This window comes from Haliaeetus leucocephalus, unplaced genomic scaffold (genome assembly GCF_000737465.1).
Source record: "Haliaeetus leucocephalus isolate CR32 unplaced genomic scaffold, Haliaeetus_leucocephalus-4.0 Scaffold373, whole genome shotgun sequence".
NCBI classification, from domain to species: Eukaryota; Metazoa; Chordata; class Aves; order Accipitriformes; family Accipitridae; genus Haliaeetus; species Haliaeetus leucocephalus.
In genome coordinates, this window is record NW_010972809.1 from 5,864,507 (window position 1) to 5,879,174 (window position 14,668).

A 14,668-nucleotide genomic window follows, 5' to 3' on the forward strand; every position below is an offset into this window, starting at 1 on the left:
GCCTCCTCTCTCCACAGGACCCACGTGCCTCACAGCCCTAATTGTTCTTACTCTACTAAGACGCCCCTGAGACAGGGACACACACAGTTACCCACGTTGCAAAAACCGTGAACTGAAATAGGTTAAATAAGCATTAGATCTAAAAAAAGAACCAAGATGCCCAAAGGTGTGGTCCAGCAGCAGCTCACGTGTGGAAGCCTGGACCCAGTGACTAGTCCAGTCCTCGTGAGTCACCTGGGCTCCCTGTGTAGTGCTTGGTAGCACTCGGGAGAGTTTCCTTAGGCAGGTTCAGATTTCTAACAGGTATCTCACCGGGGCACAATTCAGAGCTAAGTGAGATGCCTGCAACTAGACCGTGTAAACTGTCCTTCCACCTTTTCCCATATTTCAGGTGCCCCAGAACGGCACTGAAAACAAGAGCACGTGGAAGGGGAGATGTCTGCACTCAGAAGACTCAGCCCAGCAAAAAGTGCTGGGGACAGAGGTGGGAGTTAAATCTCTCCTCCTCCTCTGGCTCTTCATGGAAGCATCCCCTCTCCTCTGGCTTCCATCCCCAGCACATGGCTCTTCCTGCTGAGCACGCACAGCTCACTCCTCACTCAGAAACAGAGCAGGGTTCAAGCTTTCTTTTGTTATGACACACAGTTGTCATCACGGAGGCTTTACACGTTCACGGAGTCGTCAAACCATTCATCCAGGATGCGGGAGACCTTGCTTTGTTTCCTCCCACCGCAGGAGGAGACGGGAGCTCTCGCACCCTGCTCCTGGGAGCCCAAGCCAGCAGCCTGATGGCGATGCTGGCAGGCATGAGAGCGAGGGGACTCACCTCCCTCCTGTCAAGCACGTCTTGCTCCATAGAAACGCGCTCGAGGACCCTTGGGCCAAAGACAACGTCCCAGGGCACTGGCTGGGGACGGGCAGTTCTCAGCTGCTGACCCTGCTCACAGGACCACATCCTGTACCTCTTCCATAGACAGCTACTGGGCTGGCCCCTGGGGGTACTTCACTAGCAAAATGTATAATTCCTGACTTCCCAGTGCGGTTAGGTATGGGCTTGCCAGGAAGACTGAGGCATTTCTAGCAACAAGCAAAGCGTGATGTCTCAGCATCTGGAGAAAGTTAGGATAAAGAACCCGTGGAGCTTAGCACGGACTTTGGTCAGGTCTAAAGCAATGTACCTGAGGCCCCCAGGCCTCCCTCCTCACCCACAACCCCCAAACCCCTCTGCTGTCACTCCAGCCTTCCCCAGTCTCTCCTGAACAGCAAGACCTAGCTAAGCGCAGGAGGGGCTGCACGTGCTAGTGGGATACAGGGCTGTGCATGCTCCCCACAGCAGCTGGGAAGGTATTTTGCTTGGCTGGTCCCTCCACAGGCAGACAACCAGCCTGGCAGCCAGGCATCCCGACTGCCAGCACACAAATGCCATGCAGAGCATCATCCGTTTTGCCAGCACAATGCTTGGTTTTTCTATCCATGCTACCAAATTGTTTGAATCCAGTAGGAAGAACGAAAAACAACAGCTTGCCTATTTTTAGCTAAGTAAAGAAGTCTGCTGGCCCCACACCTGATTGCTGGTTGGTTTACATTTAATAATAGTCTTCTGTTTGAGAGGTTACCACATCCTTTCTCATTACTGTTACTGTTATGACACTCTAAGAAGTCTTTGATTCCTTAACATTTTTCTCAGCCACCTTTAGATGCATTTCTGCCTTTAGCTGCTTCCATTCTAACACAGAAAACACATATCGGGGCGGTGGGTGTGTGTGGAAACAAATGAGCACACTCTCCTTCCCTCAGACAATCCTGGAGAGGGGGACAGGGCAAGGCCAAGTCCCTGTTTTAATATTCCCCTCTCCCCTCATTACTTCTGTTAACGGTAACAATACGCCGCTTCTCGAGCGTTACAGTCAGTGCGTACAGCTCATCGTGCTCTGTCTCTCCTACTTTTACATGGACCGTTATGAGCCATGGGAGACAATACGCTGAAAAGCGTGCGGAGCTCCTGCTAGAATAGCATCTCTTACCCAAGACACCTGTTATGGCTGTTGTGCACTAGGCGTGCTGGCTGTTAGCTTTGAGGCAAACCTAATGTAGTTACACTGTCAAAGGTATGGTACTTATCTGCATACTGCAAAGACGGAACTAATGCAAGCCAAAATCATATTTCTTTTCTTTCTGTAAGTACCATTACTAATATATTTCACATGGTTAAAAATGCATTATATCTAGGGCTCCTTCTTTAAATGTGTGTGCATAAATTTAGCTTGGATACTGTTAAATATAATTTCAAGCAGCAGAAACAAAATAGCATTTTGCAAAAAAAGCATTTAAGCAGAAACAAATGCATTACAGTTAAAGTTTCATGAACACTGATAAGATTGCTGGGTAAAGCAGCTTAATAAAAACAAAACAAAAAAAAAGGAGTATATACCTCAGTTAAGGCTGTGGGAGGCAGCTTCAACTTGCAAAATCCTCACTGTAGGGAATACTTAACCAAGAACTGTCCCTTTTGAATGAAAAGGGGCACAAGACAGGTTTTACTGAGCAGATCTTTGAGCTACACAGGTGAGAGGAGTTGGGTTAGGAGTGCTTTGGTACAGCTGGTATCTCAGCTGTGGCACGATACACTGCTCTGCAGAGTTACTTGGAGAACAAGTGCTGAAGAACCCAGATTAAGTATGAAAGACCAGCTCTATGCTTAGACTGCTTCCTCCTGGCCCTGCAACAGCAAAGCACGTAGCTCTCTAAGGCAGCAGGCTGCTGCAATCAGCACAGTAGCTGCCTATTTAGCCTGTTTTCCCAGTCCCTGGAAACCCAGACTGCTGCTCCCAGTGAGGGCAGAGTCAGGACGCATGGGCTTTCCAGGACACCAAGACCACCATCCCAGTAGCAACTGTCATTTTCTTCTCTCTTCCAAACCTATCCCATAGGCTGATAGAGAAGCAACAAGCCTGATTCACTAGGCTTGTCCATCCTGGCTCTGCTACTTTTCCTTTCCTATCCCTCTTGCTTCCTGATGACTCCTGCTCGGTTTTGCCTACACAGCTGAGCTGAATCTAGGAAGCTGAAGATGCTAACTCTGGCTAAGTATCTTGATAGTGTGGTTGTTTTGGAGTTCAGGTTAGCCCAACAGGGCTACACATCACTGTACTGTCCTGTGCCATGTAGATATATGCACTGAATTAATCATCTCATCGTCCGTACAGCACAGGGCTGTGACAGGCATTTGAGCAACTGCCTTCCTACCAACCTAGAATAGGTATTCTTCAGTTCAAAGGTCCTTTGGAGCAAGGACTGTCATCTGCCGTATACCTGCCTAGCACCCTGTTGAATAGAGACCGGTTTTTAGTCGGTGCCTCAAGGTAGTTCTGTAACCCAAATGATTATTCATAATAAAATAAATATAACGGCTCACATCAAATGTCTAATGATACTGTTCAAGGGATCCTGGGGGTGTTTCTAAAATGTGTTCTTATCATATTAAAAATGTAATATCTGGGTATAATTTTATTCCCTTTTACAGTATTTTAGATGACCAAGAAAGAAACTATTTTCTCCTTGTTTAATCCACTTATAATCTTATGAGTATTGCAGAGGGAACAAATAGAGACTAGAAACCATCCATATTACCATAAGAATCTGCATTTTATTACAAACAGCCCCATCTCCCTCCCTCTCCCTATGCCAGAATAGTATTACTTGGGTTGCAAAATCAAGCTTTCCAAAATTAGGAAGTTCAGATTTTCTCTGCAGACCTAATTCAGCCACACTGTTTGTATGTGTTACAACAGCATGTGAGTAATTAAAGGCTATTATTGTCAAGTGAACTTCACCTTATCCAGAGCAGACTGGATGGTGCACATTTACTGAGTGACTTTGCAATACTCTTTCTCCTTATTACTCAGTGTGTGGTCCCCAGTTCTACAGTTTGCACCTTATCTAGATCTTCAAATAATTTTTTCACAATCTTTCCTGTGCCTTCATGATTATTGTACCCCAGTGCTTTATGGGTATCAATGCTTCCCCCCCCACACACACAATATTCTCATGAGATAGCAATTGATTATCTCTGTTTTAAAAATGAGGAAGTGGGACACAGAAAGATTAGGATCTAAAATGCAACCTCATTCCATGTGTCCAGTGTGAGATGCCTGCTTTTTATAGATCTTTTCAAGTGCAGAGTGCTACCATTTACATCTCTAAGCATTTATTTCTTTCGACCTTATTCTAACCTCTCATCTTGGGTAGACAAAAGCAAGATACCACAATCAGAAATCATCCCTGAAAACAACTTGCCTGAGAATCTGATGGTAAGGGCAGAGAAGGAGTGTTACTGATTCCAGCAATATTTAAGTGCCTTTACTATGAAAGTAATCTCTTCCACATGCAATCCCTTGCCCTGTGCACCCACATCTTTCAGATCTCTCAGACAAACAATCAAGCAAGGGTCCCTCAGACAACTGTCTCCTTCATTACACAATCTCGATTCAGGCCCAGAATAAGCCCATCCCAAGCACTGAGCAGCCTAAATAATGAGCCCTACAGCCCCACCTATAATTATGAAGTGAACTTCCATATATAATATCAAACACAGAGGCTTAAGGAATGTTAACTGTGGCACATAAAACAAGCTGAAGTTAAAATACTGACAGATTTATTTGCTCCAGCAGAAAAACCAAACTGTTCGCTGAATTTAGTGGAGGATAGTAGCAAACAGAAAGGTGGCTATGGAGCACATAAAACCTCACTGCGTGAGGTTTTCTTGATGGCCATCTTCTGTGGAGAACAGAAGATCTGCATCGGAGAGAGCAGACACAGAACGTCATCAGTTTTCTCATTGTATGTAGCAGTAAAACATTCACGTCAAAACCATTTAGCATGTAGCTTGCAGCAAAGCCACGACGTGGTTTTGCTGTAATATGTCTCTACGTTTGCTATATCTTAGGCAGCAGAGCATTTCACCTGATAGCTGGCACAGGGTCTCCACGCTGTCAGAGGTGCCTGGAGCCGCAGCGAGGCAGGGGCGAGAAGGACCCCCGAGGAAAAGGGTGCTAAATAACCTTGGGCTGTGCCACCTGCTGCCAGCACTGCCACGCAGGTCTGTGGTGGGAGTCTGTCTTCACTATCAATGTGATAAACTACACTAGCAACTTTTAATTACCTGCAGATGGGGTGGGAGTGTGTGGGGAAGTTGCTATCTTGTAGAATAAATCATCCCCTCCCTTCCCTTTTTTCCCCTATGCAATAGAGGACACCAAGTCTCCCTACAATAGGACCAGGATTTCCTAAGCCTACTATCAGGGGTCCAGTCCTGAAAACGATGCAATATTTTGGTAGTGTTTTGAATAGAGTTCTTCCATCTGGAAACCTTTTGATCAAATGTTCTGTATGCATTGGCTCAATGGAAAGCATTAAACTGATGTAGGATCTAACCCGTCACTGAGAGCAGCAATGGTTTTCTTCTTCTGCCTGCTCAACAACATATTTTTGTTTAGTCTGATACCATCAGGCTTTTTGAAAAGAACCTAACCTCCACCTTGAGTCAGTGAAAGGAGAGTAATGCAAAAATGTGCTAGGAATGACTAGGTAAGTTTTGGAAAAAAATTTTAGCCCGCACAATATTCTTATTTTTAAATACTATAAATCATGGATCAGTTGTAACAGTTGACACTGAGCACTGAAGCACTATTTCAGAAGGAACTGAGGTCAATACCTCAGCTTTCTCACATAGAGTATTTTTTTAAAAATCAGGATCCCGCCAAGATATGCATTCATATGCATTTCTCATTTCTGAAAGTTTGAACAGCTAATCATTAAAAAAAGTTGCTAGCTTGCACAATAGCAAAGAAACTTGAGTTCAATCTTTTAAACATTATTCTAGTACCATTAAATTCTATTCTGTACCCAAAATTTCTCTTTATGAAGAAAGAGTTTATTCTACAAGCATTGAAATTAATGAAACCCAGTTTCTCAAGGCTATCTCCAATACTTGCCTGGCTGCTAAAAGCAGAATAGAATAGAGTTTCATGCCCATCTTCAGCATATTTTTCTTTGTCTTTTCCGTATCTTCACTCAACTTTATCAGCTAAGCAGAGAATGCATGTGGACTGTCCTCTGTGTAAACTGCCCAGCTACCTACGTGCACGCTGGCTGGCCAGCCAGTCTCTGCTTCTCAGCTGCTGGGCCAGTCAAATGCTTTGGGAAAGGGCTAAACTTGCCACGGCTTTTTCTGGGTAGAGGAGCTGACAGGGTTTTTCTTTGCTACACAGCCTCTGTTTTCAAAAGGCATCTGCTCCTCTCTGCAGTTTGGCTGACATCCTGACTCCCAGGTTCAAAAGTTTCTAGAAGAGGAGTGACTGATGGACACAGAGGACTTGCAACTCCTCTAGAAACCAAGCCACAAACATAATCTGCCAGGAAAACTATATGTTGATGAAAAGTTTTATGATTAAAAACTCACAAATATCTGAAACTGGAGGAAATATGCATCAAAAAGCACAGCAGAGGCAGTATACAGAAACAACATATGCAATTGCTTAAGTATATACCAAGAGGAGAGAATTTTGTATACCATTTAGGGCACACCATAATGGTATTTTGAAAAAAAAATCCTTTCAGTTTCCATCACACTAAAAATTTGCCATCTGTTATATGGAAGTTTGTTTTTCCCTTTCAATGTAATTAACTTTTTATTGAATTAATTACTCCAGGTGAGCTGGAAGCGGCTGTTCTACCTCACCTGGTGTGGCTGAGTATACCCACGCCCAGCCTTGCCATTCACCATTCAGATGCAAATCGTCCCGCTCCCCACGCGAAATCATTGGCGCACACCCAAAAAGCCTGCTAGCGACAAAAAACAATAACATGGCAGGCAGCTGCTGCTGCACAGAAGGGAAAAAAAGTTTTGGAAAAAAGGACATATATTCCCTGCTTGGTCATTTAAAAATGTGTATTCTACTGAATGAAGCAGGTGAGAAAATATTCAAGATAAACACAGAGTGAATTTAAAATAACTTACACATGGCACTGATAGGTCACTGACCCTTTTTCTACACAAGAATGAATATTTTTGCTAACTTGATCCATTATGTATACATGCATGTGTCTGTATAGATGTATACACACATGCACAGGCAGTGAAGCTAACCGGTCAAGAAATTAGAATAAAGCAGCGAGTTGAATTGGATTATGAAGGAGTTCTGTTGATTGCAATAACATTGTAATCAAACATACAAAAAAGGTAAGAGTCCTTATTTGAGGATCCTCTGTCTGGAAATGATTAATTAATTCCATGCACATTTATAAAATAAGGACACAAAAGAAATAAATGAAAGCTTCTTAAAATAAAATTACATATTGCATACATTATTCTCTCCCTATGAGACAGCAAAAAAGAGTAATCTGTTGTTAAGTTTTAGTTATTTTAGCTATTTATTAAATGTTCCAGTGGTGAAGAATAGAACAGAATAGAATAGAATAGAATAGAATAAAATGGAACAGAATAGGGAACGTGATGGCAAAGTCAGACCCTTATGGACCGATGATTACTATGCCATGTGGCACAATCCATATGTATTGAGTGTACTGAGACACTGTGGCAGCTTTTCGCAGCAAAGATGGCCTCCATCTTGCATTGGTCCCCATGCATATGCAGAGCCCACTACAGCAGCGTGGCCTTCGTTATCCTTGAGACAGCATACGATGGTCTCTTTTCTGCAGCACCTCCCAAGTCAGTACCTGTTCATGTATTTTTACTTTTGGTTGCCTTGATGTATTTTTCCCCTTCCTCTTTAAAACCTGTTCAAAGCCTAGGTTAAAGCTCACCCTGCTGAGAGACAGATGCAGGGATGAGGTTCCTATTATCTGAAGTACTGAGCTGTTTGTAGCCAACAAGAGAAGCAACAAAATAGGATCATGCAGAACAGGCATACATGTCATCACTGTTAGTAAAGTAATTACAGATTTGGCACTAGTGCAGGCTTTCTGCTTGCCAAAGCACTGGATGGAAGTTAAAGAAGCAAATGATTATCCCTATTCAGGGCAAAGCTGGTCAATCAATCCTATATCAATCCCCTGACGCAGCAGCACAAGACTGTGGTTGACTTCTAAGAGAGCACACGGGATGTCTCCACTTAGCTGAAACCCACTTCTGAAGGTATCTATCCTGAAACCGCATGATCCTTGGAGGCAATGAGCTCCAGTGACTCGCTAGAAACAGTAATTCCATAATAAGATTGTTTTCTGGCCTGAATGCAACATTGCAAAAAATGCGAAAACGCAGTCAGGAGAAACTCTAATTCAAACAGTCTACTTAACAGTATTAGGATTGCCAACCACACTTCTGGCTAACTCTTGTGCTTTTCTGAGTACTGGTGTGGAGGTCAGGTTTTGCTAGCGATGGTCTCAGTCACTATTTCCTTTATTTGGTACTTTGACATTGGTAGTAGAATAACAGCTGGCCTGAATTTATCTTTGGGAAAATAAATTGTATATTGATCCCATTATATTTCAGAACATCAGTAAATCCACACATAGTAATAAGCTGTTGGTTTTATTGTTGCTGTTGTTTGTTCTACAGTAGGACTGGAGAGTCATGGGCCAGGAGTCAGCCATGTTCGGTAGTCTATGAGCAAGAAAATATGTTCTTGCTCTCATTTTCTGCATGTGGCACAAGTACCAAAGTGTATTTCAAAGGTGCTTCTTACCTTGTTCCCAACTGGGACTAAAATTTTTGAGGCATTTAGCATGTCCCATCAAGACCTAATTGTGTCACAACTAAAATGGAGTTATGTGCCGAAATGATCACAAATTGGACACGTGCGGATAACAAAGACCAAATCTATCACAGCAAATGTAGGGAAGAGATCTCACAGCTGGTGGAGAACTGTGGACAGCTCGGTCACGGAATAACACTACTGCGATATACTGTGGGTGGGACTCAAGCCAGCATCTCTGTGTGACGCTGCAATGCACAGTGGGGACATAACAGCTCAGGGCAGGTTTAACCTCTGCCCTACATCACTGCACAACGCAGACATGTGAAAGAAGTCAATGTGGGGCCATTGGCACAGCGCTGAACGAAAAGGCACCCTTACCTGGCTGAGAAGCCCTCAGCAGCAGTGCAAGGGAAAGGGATGCGACGGGGGACAGTGGCCCCCACCACGAGCATAATCAAACCACATATCAAAGCTCATGAAAACTCTTGCATGCCTCATAATTGTCCTTTGCTGCCCAAGCGTATCTATATCAGTGATTTGTGAACCGCATTTATTTTAAGAAGATTCATCGTCTGAAGCAGTTGCTAGATTAAAGGTGATCAAGCAGCTCCTTAGGTGGAGAATGGGAGCCATAGGGTTGCAGATCTGGTTGAAGTGAGCTATCAGGAGCTGCAACAACTAGGTTGTCTGGGGACCCAGCTTCATGCCCAGCCCAGCATCATCATACAAGGAAATGGTAACTCTGCTGGAAATTTCTGTCATCTCTTGCTCATAAACCACATCAGGAGATTTCTCTCCTCTCAGGCACGTCTTGTGATCCTAGCCACAGAAATACCATCTATTGAGTCAAGAAAGTAGGCAACCCTGGACTAAATCTTTCTTTATTTTGTATAGGAACTAACACATGAAATTTAAACTATAATTTGTATCATATTTAAAAGCTTCTTACACCTACAGATCATATTTACATGCTATTAAACATGCTATTAATTTGCAATATGGAAAGTGAGAATACAATTACACACACAAATGTGTAAAAGGACAGCTAGAGCATTCATCACATCAAAAATTAGATGTTATATATTTCTATGTAGATGTTTTGTATAACTGTATAAATGGATACACATATCTATGTCTCTAAAGGTGCATTATATATCTTTAATGTATATGTCCTAACATATACATTATATCTACCTCTATAGACAGTGTCTATATTTATTTACACAGGTATTTATATATCTGACCTATCTGATTTTTGCTCTGTCTTTCTAGGTCTTAACATACTCAAATGTAACTTAAAGTACTATGACTTGCCGTTTGCTTGTAAGACAAGGTTGAACATAAATATGGTTTTCTTCTCATCTTTAATAAACAAAAATATTTGGTGTGAATTTGACTCTGTGAAGGCAACAATAAAGCCTTCAGTGACTTTAAAAGCCTGGTTTTTTCCAGCTGTTTATTAACATTAATAGACGACATTTTCACTTGCCACAGATAGGCTTAACTCCATCGACGTTACCCGAAGCAAGCAGGTCCACAGTCATGAAGCCCCTATTCCTGAAAGCGTATTGCATACACTAAATAACAATACCAGAATGCATTCAGTGTCAAAACACCACCGATAAAGTGCAGATGCAGGAGCAGCTGAACAGAAGCCCTTCAGCTGGATTCGCTGAAGATTTTCACATGCACTATGTGAGCTACTGGATCAGACCCACATACTCCTGATCGCAGTGAAAATTTTGAGCCCTCTTTGACTCCTGAAAACTCTGTCTCAGACGAGGGACCCTTCCTCTCTGCTCCAGCTAGTATCCACTGATCACATGAGTAAAAACTACTCACCTGAGCTGCCCCTTGGCTACTGTCTATTACCATAGGCAATTTAGCAAAGTACAGGGTTGTTTGATAAGGTTCAGATTGCTCATAAATTATATCACAGCGATAAATCTAAGGCCCACGTGCTGTAAGGATAACTGAAACGTGAAGATGTCTCTTTTTGAAGAGGGGAATGCACAAACTATATATTGTTCTTTTAAAATCTTCCCTTCCAGAAGTCTGTGCTAATTTTAGCTGCTACCTCTAGCTAAAATGCAGAGAGGAAAGAGCACCAGGGCTATGATGAGTACAACTGCACTTCTGAATGAGCATTATTTGTTTTCAGTTATTAAAAAAAAATATATCGTGACTACAGCTTACAGCCCTCTTCATTCACATAGGGGGCTCTCAATGAAATGTGTTTACATATTCTTTTCCTAGCAACACATTTCAAAAAACCCCCAAACACATCAATGATCCTGTAAGTAAATAAAATTATTCACTCTAACTGCACATGAATGGTATTATTAGTGTGGCAAAATCCACTGACCTCTGGAAACCCACTGGAGATGATTATGGATATGCAGGGTTTATGTGAGTAGAAGCAGGCATATCCCAGAAGGTTGCTAAGGAACTAGCAGATACATGCATTTTCTGCAGATCTGACATGTAAAATATATCCCCGTTTCTTGGATTAGGCAAACTGAGAAAGCTATGTGAAACAAGATATTCACATCAAATTCTCCTTATTTTCCTTAATCAAGAAACCCCTGAGAACTATAACTATGAATAATTCAATCTTTCACTAACATTTGGTGCAATTAATAACAGTACTTTAAAGCTGCTAGCTTTGTATATCTTTTTATGCATAATTAAAGGGTGTTGATATTTAAGTTTTCAGCCAAAGAGCAAGCTAGGTTTGGTTTTGCTGGCAGCAGCTGCTCCTGGCTTACCTACAATATGATAACCTGATATTGCCCCATCTCAACGCACCCAGCACAGTTAGCTTTCTTCTCTGCCACCACTCCCGTTCTTTCTTAATTGTGCTGGAATTTTGTGCTCTGTCTGAATCAGTAGCTGCCTGTCTGCTTCCTTCTCCCCTCTCCTCTGCCACACACGTTAGCAGTTTGGAGCTGTGGTCCGAACTCGTCTAATTTTCTTATGGGTACTAGTCACTGAAGGCATGGTTTTTGCAATGCGATTTTCTGTTTCATGCTTTCAAACAATTTCAAATGTAAATGCAAAATAAATGAATCTAAAAAACAGACAGCTACCAGTGCATTAGATTTTCTGCTCCTGTGATTAAATGGATCCCTGGCTTTGAAGTCATAAAAGAAGTCCAGAGAAATTCCCTTTTTAAAAAACATGCTCCAAATTTCTGTGGTGGCACTACATGCTTTGTCATTTCAGTTTCCTTTTGTCTCATCAGAGAATTCCTCTAGCAGATTACTTTATTACTTTTGCTGAAAAGAAACCCTCCAACAAGGTCTCTTCCTAGAGATTTCACATAATTTTCCACTTTTCCCAGTGTTTTTATTAATAAAAAAAAAGGCTATTTAATTTCCAGCACTTTCTGGTAATTAGGAAAAATTTTTAAATTAGGAACCAAAAGCAATGTATGACTGATTTGTGTTTCTCCTTTAGGTTAGAACTTAAACTGCTGAACTCCAGATTTAAAAAGACTACAAAGGCTTTCCTTATAAGTTTTCTATAACTTAGCTGGCTTTTGCACACGGAGCCCTTTATGTATTTTGAAGTAGCACACATGGATGTATTAGTATCACTATTTTGAGTCCCATCTACATATATGAAAGCTATTACATTTTTGCATTATTTCAGACCTTTAAATTCAACTGAACAAAGAGAAAAGTCAAAATGTGGGCATTTTTTCATCAAATTACACAAACAATAGACTGCTGCCACCACCCTACAGCCTCGAAACAACCCCTGCTCCCAGAGCTAGAGCAAGAACAAACTTCCTAGATGTAGTCTCAGCCAACTTTCTCTTGCGGGTTCAAACTTCACTCTGGGGTAAGTTAGTTAACTGCATTTGGTAATTTCTCATTTCCTTGTGAGTCCATGATTTGTAAAGGAAAAGTGATTACAGATAGTAGGGGTATCAGGTTAGGAACTACAGCACACAGTTACATGTATTCACACTCTCAGTTTGTTTCCCAACTTTTCCTGTGTTTCTGGTGATCACATAGCCTGTGTTCCTGAAGTCCTTTAAAGTGTTTTCAGAGGTGTGTGGACCACTGAAGAGTCCCTGTCAATCTGAGACAGACTTTCTCATTAATGGTGGAATAAGCTGCAGAATGGAACATAGTATTTTCTGCGGACCCAGTCTGGATTTGTGCTTTAAGAGAATTCACCGAACAGGGAAATAACATATTTCATTTTCATTGATTACGTTCATACTTTGACCTAAGCTTGGAGAGAAAAGTCTACATTCAACTACTTAAATCCATAGTTATGTACTTCGAAAGGTCTTTAAAGGGTCTGAATACCTGTGAAACCAACTGAGCCCAGCGGGAGCTTTGGGCATAGAAAATCAAGGTTAGTATTTTCAAACATGACAATGTCATGCAGAAGCCAAAGTCTGAGTTACAAATGGCATAGGACCAGAAATTTAAAAAAAAAAAATTTAAAAAAAAATGTTTAGGGACTGAAACACCTTTAAGATGATGGGCTTCATAGCATGCCCTGGTTCCTAAATCGCTGAGTAACATTTGAAATCGATTTTGGTTCTAGAGGTCACTTAGCCACCTCAGAATATTTTTCTCCAAGATACTAAATATGTGATTAAAGAGTCAGCTGCCTGTAAGGCTATTGGCTTGTTTCCCCAACCCAGGAAGGACTAACATCATGCCAAAATCTTTTTCAGGCTCTTCCCTCAGGCTCCCTTTATTAATTCAGGTGACAAAGGAAAGGGAAAGGGGAAAGGGAAGGGAAAGGGAAAAGGAAAGAGAAAGGGGAAGGGGGAGGGGAAGAGGAAGGGAAAGGAGAAAAGAGAAAGAAAAGAAAAGAAAAGAAAAGAAAAGAAAAGAAAAGAAAAGAAAAGAAAAGAAAAGAAAAGAAAAGAAAAGAAAAGAAAAGAAAAGAAAAGGAAAAGAGAAAAGAGAAGGAAACCATCTCTCACAAAACATGGGCTGCTGGGGCCATTTTCCTGTGCTGCAGCTCTCCTTGCTCTAAAGCCAACATCTCTCCTGTGGTTCCCCTTCTTAATGAGCTTTCTCAACTCTTGGTAAGCACTGTCTGACCCAAATGAGTCAGGGAATGGGCAGCAGTTCTGCCTCCTGGGGCCCTTGACCCTTAACGTAGCTGCTTCTCCTGCTGTCGTGCCTGACCTCAAACTTCAGGACTAGCATTAAACTCTTTAGGAAACTAGCACAGTAGACATGTAGTTAAGTACCTACTTGGATATCCGATTTCTAGCTTCTGTTTTTGAAAACGTGCCTGCTGTTTTGAACGCCCTCTGCTGAAATGCAGGACGTGGTTATTGCTGGCATTAAATATCTGCATCCTTAACTCCTTGTGGAAGGAAAAAGTGAGTGAGGCACTACGCAGAGTGGAAGGAAGGTGCCCATATGGGGCTGTTAGCTTGCTTAGCATTAGGCACCTAGAGCTGTATTGGGACCAACACATGCTTTGTAATGTCACTGCCTCTGTTGTAGCATTTCTGCTAACACTCCCTAATTAGAATAATTGGCAAGTTTGCTCAAAACATGGCCCCAAACTCTAGAGGGCAGGTAGGACAGAGACCATGTTATTTCAGTGAGCCACAGTCGAGCACTCCGTCGTTGAAATGTCATGAAGCACAAAGATGGATGTCGCATAAATACCAGTGTGGGCAGAGCAAAGGCCCCATTCTACAGATGGCCAACAGTGCACACAGTTTAAAGGGAAGTGCTCTAAGTCACTAGAAAGTGTGGAGGGGAAAAGGATGAAGAAGGGAAATTTTGCCCTCCCAACACTGCAGGTATTTCCCAGAAGCACAAAAGCGGGTGCCAAGGCCACCACTATCAGCGTTCAAAGCGCTGCCCTTTTCCCATCGCAGATTCACAGTTATCTCCTACCTTGGCCTGATAAAATCTCCTTTTGTATGTTCATACAGCCAATATGTTCATACATTTAGA